The sequence below is a fragment of the Corvus cornix genome, chromosome 1 (assembly GCF_000738735.6).
Source record: "Corvus cornix cornix isolate S_Up_H32 chromosome 1, ASM73873v5, whole genome shotgun sequence".
NCBI classification, from domain to species: Eukaryota; Metazoa; Chordata; class Aves; order Passeriformes; family Corvidae; genus Corvus; species Corvus cornix.
This window is the reverse complement of record NC_046332.1, coordinates 88686692-88709025: the sequence shown is the minus strand read 5'-3', so window position 1 is coordinate 88709025 and position 22334 is coordinate 88686692.

Here is a 22334-nt window from a genome sequence, read left to right as displayed (position 1 = left end):
GATTGTTCGTTTTTTTGTTGATTTCTTTCCAACACAACCCTCTAAAGTACTTACTAATGTCAATGTGATGGTTTTAAATTTTTCCAATAACTGGGAGGGTCTGACTTATTTTGATGTTTCCATAATCCTGAGGTCTCACATCTATAACTCAGTATGGGCAACTAGTTTGTGTGATGAAAACAATTACAATAAAGTGTGGGTAAATCAGAGCTGTACTCCTCCACGCAATCACCTTCTGTTTACTTAACATTAATTATTTAGGAGTAAAATTTAGAAGTCTCACTGTGATAGAAATATTACCTAAATAAAACCATATCATTCTGCATATCTTTTAAATATGAAGTGGGACTGGCAGGTATTTTATCGAACTGCTCTGCCTAGTGTAACATGCTATTCCACAGTTTCTCAGTTCATTTGAGGCCAGACAATTTTCATGCTGAAAACAGAACAAATGGAAGAAAATCAGGGTTTGAACCAAAGTCTGAGCAAAATAAACGGTGTTTTCAGAAAACTGGATCAAGCTTCAGTTTTAAAATTAAACAAATTGCATTTAAAATGAATGCTGAAAAATACCTGGGCTTATAAATTTATTTTCTTTAAAAGGAGAAGATGATTTTATATACATATTTATAATATATATATATACACATATATATATATCAATATATATATATTAATCTCAAGGTCTGTCATTGGAAAAGGACTGAGAAATTCCACACAGGAACCCAAAGTCTCTTGTAGCTGTGTGAGTGAAAACTTCTTCTATCACTTCTTTCACAGATGCATTTTAGTTGTGCAACCAGGGTCTGCTTACCACAGTCCTGTCCCAAAGTTATGCTCTGCCAGACAAAGTGCATTCTGGATCTCTTCCCACCCACCCCCTACCTGTGTCTAGCAGAGGAATTTTCCTGTGAAACTTTCCTTTCTCATAAGAAAGCAGTTAGAGAAGTCCAGCTTCTCACAGCTTCTCTGTGAAAGCTTTCATTCTCGTGAGAACTGGACGGACAACAGTTTCTAAGAATGTAAACCATTTCTGCACCTGCAGGTTGTTGTGAGAACACTAGAATTGTTTTCAGTTTTGTGAGAATAATATTTGGAAATGGGTGTCTTACTGCTCAACCTATCACCTTGGGAGGTGGTGGGCCAATGGGCCAATCGTGATTTCTCCTTTAAGAACCATGCTATAAAGGTTTTGGGTGATTAAACGAGGTCACTTCGGCCATACCTTGCAACCCGGACTTGTGTCGTGATTCGCTGTTCCCTGGGGAATAACAGCGACACCTACCCACCCTCCTTCCATGGCTCTTTCTTGCTTGCTGCAGAAAGCTAACAACACATACAGGCTGGGCTGGAGCCAAAGAAAAGTTAAGTCTCTTACTGATAATCACAACAGGGTATCAACCTAATCTAGAGCTCAGCCTATTATTTCAGTCAAGATTTCCCCCAAATTTTTACAGGTGTATTGTATCTGGCTGAGATGTAGTTAATTTTCCCCACAGCAGTTCTGACAGTGCTGAGTCTTGTATCGGTAGCTAGGAAGGTGTGGGTAACACACTTATGTTTTGTCTACTCTTGAGCAATGCTCCACAACATCAGGGCGGTCTCTCCAACATTCCCCCCTCACCAGTAGATCAGCATGGACAAAGTCTTGGGGAGGGACACAGCCTGGACAGCAGACCCAAAGTGACCACAGGGATAGTTCATAGCATAGGATGTCTGCTCAGCAGTATAAGCTGAGAGGGGGTGGGAAGAGTAGGGGGAGTTGGGAGCAGCATTTGTTATTACATTTGTCTTCCAGAGCAAATGCTATGCATACAGAAGCCCCACTTTGTGGCAAGTGGATGGACATCGCCTGCTGATTGGAAGCAAAGAATAAAACTTATTCCTTTGGTTCTGTGTTCAGCTTTTGTTTTTGCTTTATTAAACTGCCTTTATCTGACCCACGGGGTTTTTTCATTTTATTTTCCCACTGCCCCATCTTGCTGAGGAGAGTACTGATAGAGTGGCTGGTGGCCATCTATCCAAGGCCAACTCACCCCACAACTGATCCCAGAGCAGACAAGACTGAAACTTCCTATATGCTTAATGAACTCTGATGTAATGAGGGTACACTTCTTCAGACACTGAAAACAGCTCTGAGGCAACTGTTCTGCTAGATACCTTCAGCTGAGAAAGGCCCATATTTTATTGTCTGTCTTACAGCAAGAATTTGGAGACAATACTGCAAATACATCAGTGCCTTGTTTGGCATTGAAAACTCACCTGTGCTACGAAGCACAGCTCTCTGCATTTTGGGCTGCAGGGAGACAGCACTACACATTCAGTGCTCTCTTCCTCGTTAGCCGAGATGCTATGTTGTCCCTGTGTGCTATGGACCACGTCTCCACCAGAGGAGCACCTGACATAAGAAAGGTACACCCAACCTCCAGATACTTCATGAATGTCAGTATGCCCCCAAACTACTTCTGCTGAGTGCACACCTGGATCCCAAACATGCGGAAGGTTTTGCCATTGTCACTAATCAGGTTTTCCCTACAGATGTGGGAAGATATAGTCCTAAAACTTAAGTTTTCAAGTGGGAAATTTCTCTTGACCTCCACTCATGAGTCTGCAGGATGAACTGACAAGGCTCCCTGCAGCATCAGAGACCTCCCAGTGCAGAAGGATATATGGAGTTTCCTTCATTTAGGAGAAGAACCTGATACAACAGGAATGAAACTTCATTCACTTCAAGTTTTGACATTGCAACTCCAAGGGGTACAGATAAACTCTGATGTTAACAGCACTTTAAGTAGTGCATAAAATCAATTCCTATTGATTAATATTAATTTAGTAATCCAGCAATCAGTTGCTATTTAAGCAAGAAGAAAGCTAATGCCTTATTTCTGAGTAAATTATACACAGTAAACAGACCCTGAGAGATACAAATATTGTCTGGCTTCACTTTTCTTTAGCAGGAAGTTTGAATGATAAATGTGTCAGCCTCATGGTATTAAAATTTTTAGACATAAAGGCAGGTGATGAAAGAATAATGTCTTTCCCCTGTGACTGCAGCCCACCCACCACCACAGTGTGTAGATGGCAGGTATCCCTTGCTAGCCCTGAACTTGCTTTCAGGCACCCGACTGCAGGGAGGCTCCGAGTAACTGCAGTCCTTGCAGAGCAGAGCTCTTCTGTAGCAGCTTTGGGAATTTGATTATGTGAAACTGTAACAAAATTACCCTGTGAAGTCCTGAAAAAGAGGTAAGGAAAAAAATAGCTAGGGAAATGCCTTGAGTTACTAAAAAATTTAATTTACTGTGCATTAATTATTGGTTAATTAAGTTCAGTCTCTCTCTGAAAGTTTTACTGGTATTCAAATCTTTGGTGGTTTTGATTACTTTTGCTCATTGACAGGATAAGGGTGTTTTGGAAGATAGAGGACAACATCATCTTTGTACCCCAGATTCTTTGTAGATATAATATAAAAAAAATATTCCCATTGGAATTTTGATTCATTTAGTAGAAAACCAAAATTTGTAAAGAGATTTATTTTCTGATTAGTAATTAATTCTTTAAATTCCTGTTGAAACACCTGCAAAGAGTTTATTTCTAATTCTACTTTTTTGTTTGTTTTACATTTATATTTGGTGGGCAAAAACAGCACACCAAGGCCACAATCATGCTGACTTAGTGCTGGAAAATCTACTGACTTCCTAATTGCCTGATTGGATCCTATGGAATAACCATTTTTCGTCAGAACCAGAGATGATGGGAATGAAGATAAAAGGTAATATTTACAGTTATCAAATAAAACTAGCTTGAGAAAAGAAATAGCAGATCACAGAACTATGATTGTGTCTCGCCTTGTCTGAGATGGCAGACATCATGAATCTCCTAAGGTGGTATCAGGTCTCATGCTGTGGGATAATTGATTTTATGAAGGCTGGCATTAATTTAAAACAAAAGAGTAGCAAGTACTCTGCAGTGTTCTGACTCCTTTCCTGTAGATACAAAGGTATAAATAACAATACTCAATCTTGCAGGTTTTGACCTAACGTCATCATATTTCAAAGTCACAAATAGAACTGCTGGCAATCCTCATCATGAGGACAATTCTGCTATGTATTTGCACAACTGCTCTGACAATATAGGTGGTCAATGAGTACTTCACTTTAGGCACCATGTAAAAACAAGTAAGAAAAAATGTTGCTTAGGTGGGTTCAGTACCCTTGGTAATCTTCCTTCAACAATAGTAAAAAAACCTCAAAAAACAGAGTAGTTGAAAAGTCAATGGTATAAAGTTAACTTATTATACCCACTTAGGGACAAAGGTATCTACTTTAAAAAAAGGGGAATCAGAATCTTAGATTAGTATGTGATGCAGTGTAGAGTATTATTCTACTTCAGAATGTTCTATTTCTTGTGCAGCAGTTACTTGAAGTAAGTGTCACAGTGCCAAGTTTCATAATATGGAGCCCTATACTAGGTGTTTTCTGTTCCATAACATCAGGGAAGTGTTCAAAAATCAGTACAAAATCTACTTTGAATTCTTCAACTTGCTTGACTGCATTTAAAGTTTCTCAGGAATCAATTGGTGGTCCAAGTAACATTTTCTCTATCAGACTGCTCAGAAAAGATTTGGAAAGCTATAGTTCCTTGGTGTGTGCTGCTGCATGGGTCTGCAGCATTTAAGGCCTATTTTTGTATTTTTAATAGGTCTATGGGAATTCATTAAGAGTAGTAGTGATACCTGAAACTCTGAGCAATGTGGCTGTGGCATCCCACAATATTAAAAAGATGGTAGCTCAAGAGATTCCAAAATTGTGAAAAACTGCACAAAAACAGAGACAGTTGGTAAATAAGAAAGATAGAACTACAAAAAGTTCTTTCAACAGGCACCCTCTGAAACCTGAGCTCATGGGCTTCCTTCAAGGTACGAATGAAAAGTCCTACTGTCAGCTACAAAAACTCACTTCTAAATTATTTTTTACTGAAAACAAGCAAACTTATCTTAAAATTTTAAAATATGTAAAAAGCTTCTCTCTGAGGTATCTGCATGATATGGGCTTAGCAGTTATTTTTTATCTTTTTTCAGCTTCTCTTCACTGGCCAAAACAGAATTTGCTGTTTCCACTTAAAGGTCATGAGTAGCCTGAAGGTCTATGCAAATCCTTCACACCAAACACTAATAACATTAGAATGGAGTGAGTGATAAAAGAACTAAAGAACTAAATGAAGATTGGAAACTACTCGAAGTAAAAAAGGGGTGGGGGCTAGCAACTTGTCAATACAATGTTTTGACTGTGGATGGTCATAACTTGTGCGCTTTTATAGCCAAGTTCAGAGTTATCTTGAAGACATGCAAAATCCTTTCAGGTGAGCATCAGAGAAGTTCAGTTTGGTTTTTATGTTCCTTTCCTGCTACGTTCTTGTGTCATTCTTTTTTGAAGACATTGACCATATGATGATATTCAAATGGCCAAGCGTTTACAATTTCCAGATCTGCCAAATAGCGAATCAACCTTTATAATTAAAGGTGACAAGCTGACAAGGAAAATGAATGTAAAATTGTATACGTATATGAATTTTTATGTCAGATTGCCGTCTGTGCACTTGTTTTTTCTTTGTCAATAGCCGAAGGCTCATTTCCCTGTACTAGAAGTGCATTTTATATCGAGGCCTTCAGACAGCTCCCCTTCGCCCTAGTGAATTTGCTGATTAATTTTGGATGCTCTTCTTAATTAACACCCCAAAGGAAGTCTAGATTTTCTAGCCTATATTCCATGTAAAACAAGTGAATCTGAAGAACAATGACCTAAGGAGACAGGCGCACTGTGTCCGAATGACATTACAAGAACATTGAATATCTCACAAGTCAGGACCTGGTCAGGCAACGCCTAGGGAAAATGTAGGCCTTTAATCAGGGCAGAAATGAGATTCATATTAGTCCAATTTCATTTTCTTTATTGCTGACAAAGAGAGGCTGGGATGGATGCCACCTGACAGTTGAAACATGGTGCTCCTATGCAGGAACGGGTGCCTCTGGCCTTGATTAATAATTGGTACCATTTTGACTTGCGGGCAGATAAGTTGATGATGGATGAGAGAAAAAGAGTGAAGTGATTTATTATAAAATTAGGATAAAATAACGAACTGGCTAATTGCACACAAGCCTCATAAAATGTAGCTGTGGAGTCAGAAGTGCAATGCCAGGCAACAATAATTTCCACCTCACTTTTCACAATGAGATCTTAAAGCAAAAAAAGATACAGACAACTTTTACTTATGCAGCTGCTATATGCAGAAAAAGTCTTGCCCATTCTTCTACTTCAAGCAAATAAAATACTGAGACTTACATTTCAGTTTTTATTATTACTGTTGTACTAGAAAAGGGAACAGTAGAACTAAACAGGCCACATTAAACCAACTGTTGCTTCTTTGTTAAAGCCAATAAAACTTCTTAATTCCGGAATTTCTTTGCATACTTCAGCAGGGTAAAATCTGAAGTTATGAAACTGAGACTCATATATGTTAAAATCAAAATTGAATCCAAAAAATCAGCTTGTAAGGTCTATCGGCACCTGTAGAAATGTTCAGCCCTCTTGGTAGGTATCTCTTTTCTAGCTCACTTTTTGATGGTTTGAGCTTACAGACCTATGCTCTGTCAGCTATTTTAGAAGCTGAATCATCTATTGCTCGCAATTTTGTGCTGCATATGTCTGGCAGAGTGCAATTGTAGATTAAAAAAGTGTATGTTATAATAACCACTGGCTGTCTGGTAAAAATATTTTGCTGTTATGAATCAAAGTCATTATATTCTTTTTCTTTACAAGAAAAACATTTGGTCACTTTCTCTTGGAAATTTTTAAAGTCCAACCTAGTATAATTCCTTGAAAAGTTTTGCTACTAGCAGTGCCAATCAACATCCAATAGATTTTTTCTGCAAGCTCAACTATTAAACAAGCTGAAATTACTAAATTAAATACAACAGCCAGTGATATCTTCCCTATAAGATGGGTTCAGTCATAAAACTGAAAATTAATGTAGCATGGGGAGTTAAAATTAAATTTTCATGTAATCGATTTCTATTCTGCTGTTAAGAGAAAAATGTGGCAATTTCTCCTTATACTCTACAAAGTCTCCCATACTGAATTTGCCATGCAGATTAGGAGACAGAATTTTCAAATAATAATTTGCAAACACTTTATTTTGGTTCAAAAGCCACAGTCATCGGTTAAGAGCATTAAACTTTTTCCATATTCCTAAATAAAAATAAAAATGACGTATCATATCCCTTAAACAAATATTGCAAGGTTTCATATCTGATCCGGTTTTAACTGTATAGCATGAGTGCCAATTTATTCCTTGGGAAGATTTGAGAAAAGTTAACCTGAATTATTTTCTAAAGTGAACTCTTAAACTTTGTCAATCCCACAGGAAATTGTGTTTCAAAATTTTAAGGTGTCTTTAATATGACATAGTTTCATGAATTAGAGTAAAATTAATAAAGACTGTTTCCAAATAAAAGTATACACCATTTACTTAAATTCTTTTTAACTCATGTCCCCATTTTATCTGGACTAACTTCTTCAAGCGTACCCTATTCAAAATCTTTTCACACTGATTCAATTGGAGTTTATTTGGAAAAAAACCGTATCAGGTGAAAGGTGATTTAACAGAAAAATTTCAGAAGCACCATCCTTTTTTTTCTGATTCCAAAATGATGAAATTTATAATCATCTCTGTCAAAACCTGAAGGCTACACCCCATCATGACCATCAGGACACAGACTTGAGAAAAATGCATATTACTGTGAGAAAGGAGATTAGAGTAATGCTGCCTGCGTTGTCCTTGCAAATTGCATTAATGTCTTCTCACCATCAATACCTATGTTCTTTCAGTATCTCAGAGGTTTGGCAGTTTAAGGTAAAAGAAATTTATTTATTTATTTATTTATTTATTCCCATGCTTTTAAGATCATGAGGTAAATAACGCTACAAGGACTGACTTGTGCTCTGAGCTTCTGCTCTATACTTGAGAAGCAGTGTGGCTGGCTATGACGTGGACTCTCTTCTGTAAGCCATATTGTAAGAGGAGTTCAGGCCATCATGTCCCTTATCTGTATGAGGTTGGTGCCAGGCATGAACTAACTCTTCATCTTTGTTACTTTGCCTCTGATATCTTTGCTGCCACTGGGACTGACACGCCTAGCAGAGCCAAAGCTTGCCATTTCTCCATACTGCAAACGTGACAGCATTGGGTAACATCACTAATGTCTGGGAGGCTTGTGGCTGAAACAATAACATTATATCAAAGGTTAGGACAGCTGAACAATTACTCTCAGATTATTGAAAGACGTCTGAGAGCAGCTTCAAGATCAGAAGGGAAATTGAAGTCTATGCTCTCTGTAGAAAGAAAATTAGAAAGACAAAAGCCCAACTAGAACTCAATCTGTAACTACCTTTGCAAAAGATAGAAAAAATATTTCTATAAATACATTAATAACAAAAAAAAAAAGGGCCAAGAAGAGTCACCATCCATTTTTGGATTCAGATGGGAACACTGTCACCTAGGATGAGGAAAAAACTGGGGTACTTAATGTCTTCTGTGTCTCAGTCTTTACCAAAGCTCAGTTATATTCAGGGTACTCAGCCCCCAAGCTAGTGGACAGGGATGGGGAGCAGAAGAGAGTCCCTGCAATCCAAGAGAAAGTAGTTAGTGACCTGCTGTGCCACCTAGACAATCACAAGCTTAAGGGGCCAGATGGGATCTAACTGAGGCTATTGAGGGAGCTGGTGGAAGGACTCACCAAGCCACTTTCTTTCATTTATCCTGAGTCCTGGTTAACCAGGGAGGTCCCAGACTACTGGAAGCTAGCCAGCGTAACCGGCATCTACAAGAACAGTTGGAAGGAGAATCCGGGGAACTACAGGCTCGTCAGTCTTACCTCAATGCCAGGGAAAGTTATGGATCGGATTATCTTGGATACTATCACATGACACATGCAGGACAGCCTGGGGATCAGGCTCAGCAAGCATGGGCTCATGAAAGGGAGGTCCTGCTTAACCAACCTGAGCTCTTTTTAGGACCAGGTGGCCTGCCTAGCGGATGAGGGAAAGGCTGTGTATGTAGTCCACCTAGACTGTAGTAAAGTCTTTGACACTGTTGCCCACAGCATTCTCCAGAAGAAACTGGCTGTTCACTGCTTGGACAGGTATACTGGGTGTACTGGGTAAAAGAATGGATGAATCACTGGGCCCAAACAGTGGGGGTGAATGGTGCTACAGCTGTGGCCAGTCAAAAGTGGCGTTCCCAAGGACTCAGTTTTGGGGCCAGTCCTGTTTAATATCTTTATCAATGATCTGGACAAGAAAATCAAATGCACTCTCAGTCAGTTTGCAGGTAACACCAAGTTGGGGAGGAGTGTTGATCTGCTGGAGGGCAGGAAGATTCTGCATAGGTATCTGCCCAGGCTGGATTGATGGCTGGAGGCCAATTGTATGAGATTCAACAGGGTGAAGTACTGCGTCCTGCACTTGGGTCACAGCAACCCCGTGCTGGGCAGAGTGGCTGGGAAGCTGCTCAGCAGAGAAGGACCTGGGGGTGCTGGTCAGCAGTGGCTAAACATGAGCCAAGAAAGCCAGTGGCATCCTGGCCTGTATCAGCAGTAGTGTGGCCAGTAGGAATTGTCCCCCTGTACTTGGTACTTGTGAGGCTACACCTCGAGTCCTGTGTTCAGTTTTGGGCCCCTCAATTCACCTCACACTGAGGTGCTGGAGCATGTCCAGAGAAGGACAGCAGAGCTGGGAAAGGCTCTGGAACATTAGCCCTGTGAGGAGTAGCTGAGGGAGCTGGGGTTGTTTAGCCTGGAGAGAAGGTGGCTCAGAGGAGACCTAATTGCTCTCTACAATCACGTGAAAGGAGGTTGTGGTGAGGTGCAGGTTCATCCCTTCTTCCAGGCAACCAGCAATAGGACTAGAGGACATAGTAAGCTGAACCAAGGAAAGTTGAGGTTGGATATTGGGAAAAATTTCTTCAATGAAAAAGTGTTTTTAGGATGGGAACAGGCTGTCCAAGGAAGTGATGGAATCACCACCCCTGAAAATATTCAAAAAACAAGTAGACATGGCACTTTGTGATATGTTTTAGTTGGCATGATGGTATTTGGTCAAAGGTTGGACTTGACAATCTTGGAGATCTCTTCAAACCTTAATGATTCTGTGATTCCATGAGTCTATTTACCATTTTCTTAAGACTTGCTTTCAGGATTCAGAAACTGAGGAATGTCTGTCATGGAACTTGTGTCTGCCCACTAGCTTTCTCATAGGCAGATAGAAAAACAAAAGGAGATAAATCTCTCTGGTCTTGGAATGAGGTGGAAAAAATTAAAGAAAGGTGGTTTCTCCACACTATTACATCCAAGATCTGTTTATAATAAGTCTAAGTGGTGGCCTTCAAGTGTGATCTGGACTCTGGGAAACCTGCTTGAAAAATTAGAAATTAAGTTATGAGTTATATAGGTTTTGTTGAAGCAGCTCTTTTACGATATATAGGACTTTATATAGAACTGAGTAATTCCAGGGAAAGAAAATTAAATCCTATGAATGTTACCATTCCTAAATAACTGAATTTATCCTGCTGAGACGGCTGCCAGCTCTTCATCTTCATGATACTCCTGTTCCTGTCATGATGTTGCAGCAGCTTTGGGATGTGAGTATCATGCCATCAGCATAGACCTTTAGATTGTCGCTGTTGTCTGCAGGGACGGCGCAAAGAACGACACAGAAGTCCAGGATAAATGGGGTTATTTAATTAATTATCGCCTTGTTTATATAACTTGGTTCGCAGGAGAGAAATGATATTATTGGGTGCTTGACCATCCCAGAGTGATTGGCTGAATGCTACAATGCCTATTTCAAAATATTTTCTTCAGTGTGGAAAACAAGACTATGCATAACAAGTTTGCACCTGTGAGATAGTCTTGGTTTACAAAAACCCTCTACATTTGGTTTACAAAAACCCTCTACATTTGGTTTACAAAACCCTCTACACTGTTTACAGCTAGCTTGCATGAGAAAGGAGACTCTCACAAGCAGCTGTAAAATATAGGAAATTTTCTCTGCCAGCTTTTCAACATCTACATTAGATCAGTATAAGATTAATCTTACTGCACAAATCTTTGACTGGGTCAGGCCTGGATCTGTGTCTGGCTCTGTCTATCTCAGAAGACTATAACTTACTCTTTTAGCAGTTGCATTTGAACTGTGTTTTGTGTCAATGTGGGATAAAGAAACAAGAGGCCTGCATGTAATTTGGATTTTTCTAAGTATCTCATTTCAATCTAATGTACTGTTGTGTAATTAAGCCAGTAAGTCTATATGACCAGCCCATTTCAGGATTTGGTCTGCTATCTTTAGTCAGTGACAAATTCTGGTTTCCATTGCTTGTTCAGAGATGATAACAGTGTGATTTACAGGTATAAGTAACAAATTAGATCAATTAAAAAGACTAAGAGTGACACCTGTCTAAGTGTAGGGTTGCACTAAATGATTTCCTCATCTTTGTTTCCTGTAGGACCCTGCATTTGCAGCCTCTCCTCAGGAAGGTTAACAATGGGAGAGTTGTTTCTTAATGCTCATGTACCAAGAAAGCAGCCTTATCGTGCAGCCCAGGGATATGATTATAATCTCTGAGTGAAAACAACAGCCGTATTTTTCAGCTCCATGTGTACAAATGATCCCTGCGTTTCATACAGTTCTTGACTGTGGCATCTTGGATTGCCCAATTTGTTACAAGCCTGTATTGTGAGCTACCTTTGTATAGTAGAGCTGAACTCACAGTCCGATACATGCCCCACTTTCTTTGTGTACAATTCTCAGCATTTTGTATTCTTGTAGACCTTTATAAAATATTTCAAAGTTTTTGCAGTCTTAAGAAATTTTCAAGTAGTCTGATTTACTTTTTCTCATAGTGGAAGGGAAAGTATGCAATTTTAAAGTTAACAGAATTAACAGATTGGTGATATTTCTATCCCTTCTATCTCTCTTATTGTCTAATGAAACTTAATCATTTTATGATAGACCATATTAATACAAAAACTCCTTAAAGGCTGTGCTTAAAATGAATTATGAAATCTCTATTTTTGTTATTACAGTTAAAAGTTTAGACGTACATGTGCAGTTTCCTAGAGCATGTGCTTCTTTGGACACTGGAGACTTAATCCAGTTGACTAGTAAATATTTGACATGTAACACTCCTCCATGGCAAAATCACGGTTAGAGATTAAGAAAACAGGCTTTTTATAGCAACTTCAAGAGGAGATATCAGGCTATCCAAGAAGCCAAAGAGGTGAAAGGGATGTGGACATACTCAGATTCCTTGCTCCCTATTGCTGTCATAGTAACAGATTCTCTGGTGTTGCATAGTGGAACAATACCCTTCATTCGTTGGCCCTGGAGTTCCAGGAAAAGAATGATAATGTTCCTCCTCTCGATATATGTATTCAAGGTCTTGGGAAAAAGTGCATTTTTAAAATCTTCCTCTCAAGTCAGAGGTATTTAGTTCCAGCTCTTTCTCCTCTACTTTTCAGATTCATCTTGCTTCTCTGAGACATGGTCAGAAGTTTATACTTCTGCAAGCACAGCCTTTCACACATTAATACATTGTCATCTCATTAGAGTGGAAATTCTAAGTGGGAAGGAACCCAATACTTGATCTAACAAACCAGTCCCTACAATGTTTGAAGGAAAAATTTCAGGTTTTGTGCTGTTGGGTTACTATTTAGTTTCAAAGTGGTAAATATCATTTGTGCCCCTAGAGCTCTTCAGTCTAGATCACAAGTTATATTTAGGCAGAATTGAGTACTGAGAAATATTTAAGCTAAAAATATTTAGATTAGTATCTTAAAGGAAATGCACTCTGAGTTAATGCAGAAGGATTAATATTCCTGTCATATTCCTCCTGAGAACCATCATCCAAAAAAAGAACTTGTCACCCTCTTAGAACAGGTTGAATTAAATCCAAGAACTAAATGATGTGAATTACCTTCATATTCGTAGAGCTATTCCCTGTAAGTAATGGTAATCACACACATTGGCAAAGCAGCCCAGGACAAATGGTTGTATTGATGTCCACAGTGTGCCCCTACAAGGAATAGGGAAGATTTTTTAAGTAAAGGTCTGTTAATCTATTAAGCTGATGAGTTTTCATAACAATTTACTATAGAATGTACCAATTTATATATGGTATTTTCACTGCAGTGGTAATCCCGTGCTTATTTGCATGCTGCAGACTCATGTGTAAACCTGTGTGGAACAGTGGAACAGACCTGATTCATGAAAAATATTGCAAATGTGTGAAGACAAGCAAAATGGGAAAAAGCAATTTGGTGCAATATAGTCAAATAAGTCTTCTGTTCTACTTCAGAGTGTTTGTTATATAGTCACTCTGAGTGCTGGAAATATCCTGTGTCAGAGGATCAAATTCTGCAGAGGAGTGCAAAAAATTATCCATTGCCACCCAGTTTTCCAAATTTCCAGAAATGTTCCTAATATATCCCTGATTTTTTAATGATACAGACACTTCCTGGGAACTAGATCTGAAGGTTAATAGCTCACTTGCCAGCCTATGCAGAGGAAATATTTTGAATCATTTAGTTGGAACTTATTTTTAACCTGAATTGTAACCAGAAACTTGTATGTGAAAGTCCCCAAACCTCTTTAGTAATACTTTGTGGTGTCCTAGCTATTAGGCTTCAAACTTTTTATAAGTATAACAAAATTAAAATACTTTTTATGTTCCATTCTATGAAATTCCTACATTTATATACTTTCCTTTTATTTAATGATGTGACAGAAGATATTCCTTGGCCTAGAGTTAGAGATGCATTAATTAAAGTATTCAGCTAAAAGTCTCCAAAATAAATGAAATTGCTGCATATGGCCATGTTTGATGATTACACATAGGTAGCCCCTCAAAAAATTGATGTGTGTTACTCTATAACATATTCTTTATCTATCATTTAATGAATGTTATTATTATCTTTTGCTGAATTATTTAAAACTATCTTCAGGCAAACTTCAATTACTGTATTTATCTTTTAAATAGAAGCTATTTATTACACTTTGCTCTTTCTGTAACTTACCTGCTTTCCCTTGTCACGTCAACATCCTTCCAAGAGATGCTTATTCTCTTCACCCTATTACAGAAGATTTCTTAAAGAAAATCTCCAATTATAGAGAAGATTTCTTGGCAGTACATGCTATAAATGCACAAACCTTTGAAAAAGGTTGAGAGGTGTAATAAACAGAGTTATGACAATTTTCAAAAGGAGACCAGTAATATAAAAAAATACCCAAGAAATGTCTGCTGCTAATGCATTTGGGCTGTCTGAGTGTGTGTTTATTTGGAAAGGGGGATTTGTTATGGGAGAAGGGCTGCATCAGGGAGATGGTTGCCCACTCCCTGGATTAGCGCTTCATGGTGGTTCAGGAGTGGGGCTGCAGCGCTGGCCAGAACCTGCCCCGCCAACCCATCTTGTGCTTCATCCAGCCCTGACAGGCTGAGCAAACACATAAACCTGTCCCAGGGAGTCCACTGCCTAAGAAAAGAAAAATTTCTCCACCTTGAGGCATAAAAGAGCACCCCTTTCCAAGAGGGGTCATATTCTTGATTTCCACAGGGCTATCAATTAAAATTTCCTACACGTTAATGCTGATTACAAAGGAATGGAAAACACCTCTGTGGCAAGTGAGCACTGAACTTCAGCCACTTACTCTGTGAGCTAAAGCAACAGGGGCTGCCCCACCACTTCCCTTTGTGGCTCTATTTGAATTCACTTGATTAATGTTGTATGTGCAAGTCTATTGAGGCACTACATTTAAAAGGATTGTTTACTATAGCCTTGTAATCAACCCGCCTTAGCAGCACCCTATTACCTGTGATAGCAGGGCTGCTGCAATTTGGATCTGAAACAGAACCACCTCAGATGGGCTCTCAGATGCTTTAGTGCTAGTATGCTGCCCTGTTATCTTCATTTGTAATTTGTTTTCAAGAACAGTGATTTGCATTTCAGTTGGATTACACCTTTTAATGTATCACAAACGTAAAGTGGCTGCAGTGAAAACTCACATCTCCACTAGGTTTCAAACGATGCATTTGAGGCTTCAGTCGAGAGGATTACAATTACAATTAAAATCAAAAGCTTGTTCATTCTTTTAATGACACATACTAACCCTTTCTATACTAAGCCTATCGTGGTGCTATAGAATCATGATTTTTTTTTTAATATGAAATAGCTGCATGTGCTCTGCCTTATCAACCACTACACACAAATGTTGTTTTTCTGAAAAGGAGCACATCGACTTAAGAGGGCAATTTAACTTGACAAAAAATATAGAAGAACACAAAAAAAAAAAGGAATGGGGAGGGAAAAAGTCCCACTGGTGGTGTCTGGGTTAGTTTTTTTGGGGGGAGGGCGGAGTTTTTTAAGTGGGGCATATTTTAGTAAGAGACTTCATTTTCCTAGTATCTGCCAAGATGTGTAGTTACAAAGGCATCTATTGAAAGCATAAGTTTATTGGATGAAGAGTAAAATATGGGTTATTTTTCTTTTAATGAGGATTACATGAATAAAGGAAGGGTTTTATGTTTTGTTCTTATTTCTTTTTATTTTCGTTTTTAATCCTGTAGTTTTCCCACAGCCATAAATTTTCACTATTCTAAATTTTCTGGTTTTGTGGTAATTCACAATAATTTCCATCTAAGGCTTCTTCTGTCACTTTAGAAGGATGTGCAAATGGCAGACATTTATGTTCTTACTTGGGTTACTGTGTTATTCTTCATCTGGAAAATGACTAAAAATTCTTTACTTAAAAATTCAGATTTTTGGTGAGACCAAAACTTTCTCACATCATGAACGGCAGAAATATCTGTTTGAGAGCCTTTGCTGTGGTGTTCAAAATCCTCAGCTCCAAGCCAAAACCTTGCCTGGGTTCAGGCAGCCTAATAGTTTATATGTACTCTAATTCTCTCTGTTCCTAATTGCCAGGCTGGGACCACCTGGCACCCCAAGCACATCTTCCGGTCTCCTTGAGAAGTTAACCTATGTCCCAGGACAGAAGAGATTCAGACTCCACAACAATGGGCTGAGGACTGTCTGTAGCAGGTGCTGCTTACCCTCCACAGAAGGCTACCAAACAGGTCATTATTTTCCTGTTTTACAAAGACAACTGAAAGTCCTGGAAGGCACCAGTCTCTGATACATGAATTTCCTGTCTCCTAAAACTCAGCAGAAGTCATGGCAATGTCTGCTGTTTTGTGGCTAGAGATTTGAATGCCTTATAGACAAGATGGCAAAGATCTCTCAAATACTTCCAAACAGCCTGAAAGAAATGGGAAAAATTCAGCCTATTCTCTCAAAATTTCCTGAGTAAATGAAAAATTACCATTTACTAAAGCTAGGTAGCTATATCCATAAATAATACTTAAAACTGAATCAAACGCCTGACTCGAGCCAAAGTGGTTTTCATTTCAACCTTTTACAAGAAGATAGATTAAAGCACCTTTCCAAAATGAAATATTGAAAATCAAGGCTTCTAGTTTAACATTAACTGAGGAGTAGGTGGCATTCCCTTCACTGAACTGAAATGCTTTGAAGGCAACTGTCTACTGAAAGCAAGTCTTTGAGGTTTTCTTTATATTTAGCAAGAAGAAGGGGAAAGTCATGCTGACCTGATGATTTCTCATACCTAACCCTATCAACACTTGGTGAAAAAAAGGTTCCTGCCTTAATGTTAGACCAAAATGGAATTTGCAAACAGGTTACACAAAGCAGTCACACACATTTTAGCAAAATGTTATCTTGATGTTTCTCACCACCTACTCATGTCATTTAATATTCTGACTAAATTCAGTATTATTTTCCTTCAGGCAAGCCTTTCTTCTCAGGTATTCAACAGCATGGGAAGGGCAGGCTTAAAACAGATTTAAAACATCTTACAGATTACCTAAGGATCATAACACATTAATGGTGAAATTAGATTTATTTTTGTTCATGTAGTTATTTTTAATACTCATCACAAACAGCATAAAGAAGCCTTAAATCTGATGACCAAAAGTGATGACATAGTGACTTGCAAATGTCATTGAAGTATTCCAGGGGAACTGCATTTCAAATACCTCATATATTTCATTCATCTCTGTGAGATGATTTTCTGGTTTTTCTGCAAAAATGCATCATTGAACAGTGGCTCAACCTGACCCCTTGGCATCAGTTCAGTGTTCAACAACAAAACTGTGATTTCAAAAGTAATCAGAGGTGGTTTCAAAATTAGTATGAGATTTAAATTATTATTCTTTCTTTTGTTTGTTTTAACTGAGCTTTCCTCTTTTTTTAGCTGTCATACATTTGTACTGTGATTAGGTTTTATAGTGGTCACTTTCATTATTCTCTTTAATCTTTATTTTATGAAAAAACATGTACTATTTCATGAAGGGTCTTAACAAAATGAATTTGATGATCTGTGATAATCTGTACTATATTACCTAATTTTCTCAAAATATCTTGGTGAGAGAAGTTATGTGGAAGCAATCCCAGACAATTCAGTGGGAAATGTGACCTTTTTTTCCCTGAAAGTTATCTTCACGTGCCCAACTCATTTGTCTTGTGTCATCTTCTCCAAGTTAAAACCTAAGAAGTTCTGAAGAAGTAGCCCATTTAGATACCACTGCAGGGCTCTGCTCCCCATTACTCACTGTTCTTCAGGCAAGGAATCTCTCGTGCTGTACTCCTGCAAACTTGGAAGGATCTTTCATAGTTTTACCTGTGAGGGACGATCACCTGCATACAGGCACTGTGCTTGTGCTTCTGCTTCTTAGTCACCACCCATGCCTTAATAACCTGACTTGACTTGGGCCACAACAATTTTCCCTATGAACATTCTGTCCATTAGAGAAAGGAAGCTCTGAGGTGAGAGGAACTGGTCAGAGCACGGGGTTATTAATGCCACAGGTTCAATCCCCATACGGGCCATTCACTTAGGAGTTGGACTCTATGATCCTTGTGGGTCCCTTCCAACTCAGAATATTCTGTGATTCTGTGACAAAAGAAAATGCAGTTATAGCCTTCATGTATTCATTTCTAAGTCTGATGCCACTCTTGAAATTGACGCCCAAGGAAGTAGGAGGGTCTCAGCACAATTATGTGAAGGAAAACAAAATTGTGCGTGTTTTTGTTTATTGGTATTCCTAAAAAGCATCATAAAGGGAGAAAATTTTCATGGCTTGTCTAAAAAGAGGGGATTTTTTGGACATCAAATAAAACTTGCACTGGATATCACATTGTGAGTTAAAATAACAATATTTGTCTTCATTTTTCATCATCAATTGGAGATGTTTCAGAAGACAATCACTTTCAATTAAATAAATACATTTTATAAATATAATAAAAATTGCTTTATTTGGAGGATTTATCATTATGATTTTAACAACAATGAAGATGAAACAAAGACATTTGGTGCATTTCAACCTTTCTGCCTCCATATTTCTTTAGTAGGCAAAAGTTTCACACAAGATTTTTCACACAAAATTTTAGTCCATTTCAAATAACCAGCAATTCCCTGACAGAGCATTTCTAAAATTGCCATCAGTCTTTGTCCCTTACAATTCCAAAGCTACTCTCTTTTGATTGCCCCATTTCAGGCAAAAAAAAAATAGTACCCATGTTGCTCCAAATGAGAAAAGGTCATATTCCTAATGGAACTGAATAAAAATCCAATATGATTTTCATGTTACACATTGCATCATTAGCTACAGATTTATAGGGAGAGAGCTGATATATTAAAGACTGTAACACAGCTCTCCTCAAACACACCTAATTTTTGAAGTTAGGCAGCACTAAATTTCTTCCTATAAGAATATCCAAAGTATTTTTCTTTCATTGGCTCTTTCCTTTAAGTGAAGACTTCAGAGCTGATGAATATTTCATGGGTAGAGAAACACCTACAATATGAAGTTTTACCTACAAAATCTTTGGGGAAAGGGAGAAATGGCAGGAAGGCGCTGTAAGGACAGTTCTTTTAAGAAGTTTTTGGAAAAGGGTCTCCATTTCATTTTCCACATCAATAACACCTCCTTCATCCTTAATACTTACTTCCTTTCATTCCATTCCATAATACTGTTCAGTCATTTTTTGCAGTTTTATTTGAATTAAAGAGTGTCTCCTGAGCTGGCTAAACCATTTTAAAGCTAAAAATTTAAACAGAAAATTCAAACAATGGAAAAAAAATTAAAAGGACATCCAAATCTAGTAGCTGTAAATTTGTACAAATCTGTGATATTGAAATAAGAATCAGCAAAATATTCAAATGTACACTTTAAATTGATTTCTTCCATATTGTACTGTTCAATCCTAATAGACTTGTCTCCTGGATTTCAAGAACACATTTGAACTCAAAAGTATCAAGAGTGACAAAAATTTTGTATTTCACTAAAGACTGTCTCATTCCAGACATTGGATTAGCTCTCATGAACAAAACATGTAGAACTCTCTTCTGACTGCTGATTGCTAATTGAAAACAACAGAAAAACCAAAACCAAACCAAACAAAAACAAAAATCCCAAAACAAACATACAAACCTAAACAAACCCAAATTAAAAAAAATCCAGCAAAACCACAAAACAAAACAAAAAGCCCCACCACAACCAAACCCAAGGACAATACAACCAATAAAACCTGTTCAGCCTGTTCCAAAGTAAGGATATCAATCACTCAGTAAAGTCCACTACAGTCCTTGTTCTTATACAAAGGTTTCTTCAGTAGTATAATGACTAGTGAAAGCATAAAACCAGAGAAATTGAGAAAGAAAAAGGAAAAAACTCAAAACAAATCTAATCCTCCTCCCTGTCTACAAGGGGCTTTATCCTTTGAAGCCATTATTTGTCATTCTGTTCTCAGGCTTCAACGGCACATGGTAGAAAGTACTGACTTGTCAGACAAGAACAGAACTCCAGTATTCAAATTACAAATTTATATTTACAACAAAAAGAAATCTGTGAAGCGCAAGAGGTTCCTTACCCATCTAAGCCTCTACATTATATGTTTAAATACCCGAAAATTGAATATCTAGGCCAAGCCCCCTTTCTACTACACTTCTTAAGGCAGCCTTCGTATACTAGATTTTCTAAACTGTCAGTCATTATTGCTGTTTCCTTTTCACCTATTTCTGAAGTGGAAACTATGTACTGAAGTCAGTATTTTCGATATTAAATCTACAAGCAGGAAAAAATGCACTAGATTCCTCTACTTTCACTTCTTAAAACTGTGTCAGCCTTGTAAGGCTTCATAATTAGCAGGTTCTCCACCTTGCTAACTATGTCCTCCTTCAATGCACTGATTTATGGTGGGGTTTGGTTTGGGGGTTGGGGTTTTTTTCCCTTTTACAGAAAAGACTCCCTCATCCTTAAAATGTGAACCACCTTTCCGTTTTCCCAAATGTGTCACTTTTCATTTAACTGAGAAGCATTAATGCTAAGTGAGCCCAAATGTATAATATATATCTCTTGCAAGAATTTCTCTTTGTTATTCAACATGCCACAGAAACTCAGACTATCTGAAGACTTCATCAGCTAGAGCTTTTTATTTATTTCCAGATAACCTGTTGCAGCTCTTTTCAGGATTTGAATTACCAGATTATTTATTCTCCATCTATAATAACTTACTCTGATCTCTCACTTGTTAAGGGTTTAATGAATTTACTTTGTATAGTGAATATAGGAAAGTATTTTAGAGGTCTACTTCAAAAATTCAATGATGTTGGTCAAACAAGATTGAAACCTCATCAGACAATTGTACTAGATTTGTGTGACATGAGGTTTTTTTATACGAAGCCACCCTGGCTCTCGTTAGGCTACTAGCTTTTACCTCCTTCCTAATTATATCTCTGCCTATTCTATTCATGACTTAGGTTGTGGTCTGTCAACCTAATGAAATTTGTAGTGAGTTAGATTCTTCTGCTTTTTTAAGGTACTCACAGAATACTTGTGTTGTATCACATCTCTGAATTTCCTCCACCATTGCAATTCATTTTCAGTATCAATACAATGGCAAGGGTTTTAGTATTTAACAATACAATTCATATGGTTGTATAAAATTGGGCATGTCTTTTTCACCTGGTAGGGATTTTGTTTCTCAAAACTTTTATTTTCTGAAAATTACTTTTTTAACAGAATGACAAAAGCTGTATAGTTACAGGAAGGCAGTTGCTGTCTATATCTTCAGCAGAAATGTTAGAAACTTGGGAAATTACTTTGTCTTTTACTTTCTTTTTCTTTTTTTTTTTAATGGCTATTAAGGACAGAAACTTAAATAAGTCACACATTAAGATTAGCCTTTTAAGCTTTTAAAAACTGGGATATGGAAAAGGTTACCCTCTTAGTGCAGTCTTTTATATTCCTGCTTTTCTTTGTAAGTATATGTCTTACCTTTAAGTGTGGTAAAATGTAAGATATGTCATAAAATATACAACCTGGCTGAGATAATGTTACTATAGGAAATGGTATTTCCTGACTTTCAAGTACTTGAAATTGTCACCTTCCCAACATATTTTCTTTATGTATGCAGTTGCACTCTCATTTGTTCATTTTTCTATCTGTGAGCACTCAGTAATATGCTTGAACATGAACAGATATTAGAAAAAATGGGACAGATATTAGATCTTTTTTCACTGAAAGATTGGTTGGGCATTGGAATAAGTTGCCAGGGAGGTGGTGGAGTCACCATTTCTGGAACTGTTCCAGAGGCGTCTGAACGGGGCAGTAAGGGATGTGATTTTCAGGGCAATTATGGTGGCGATGGGTTGATGGTTGGACTAGATGGTCTTGAAGGTCTCTTCCAACCTTGATGATTCTGTGATTCTATGAACAAATGGGGGCACATACTTAAGAGAAAAGTCAGGAATTTACTTCTGCTTTTGGACGTACCAGTTCCATACCAGGTTTTACTTGTACATTTCACCATTCTCTCTCAGAGGCTCCAGGTTTCATGCGAAATAAAGGTCACCCAGTCTTTTTCTTTTCCTTTTGTGCTGCTATCTGTCTGCTGAATGCCACACATAATTTTGATGCGAGAACATTACTACATTTTTGCTTTCACAGATGATCTTTTGTGAGGCTTTATTCTTACATAGCCTTTTGCTGCAAGGAAAGCAAAAGCAAGGAGTTAGGTAGATACAAATGACTGTACTGAAATGAATTTATGAAGAGCTAAAAAAATACTTGGATATAACAGTGTGACTCCAACAGTGGGGTTGGAGCAGTTATGTCACAGGGAATCATAAAACAGACCAGATTGGAAG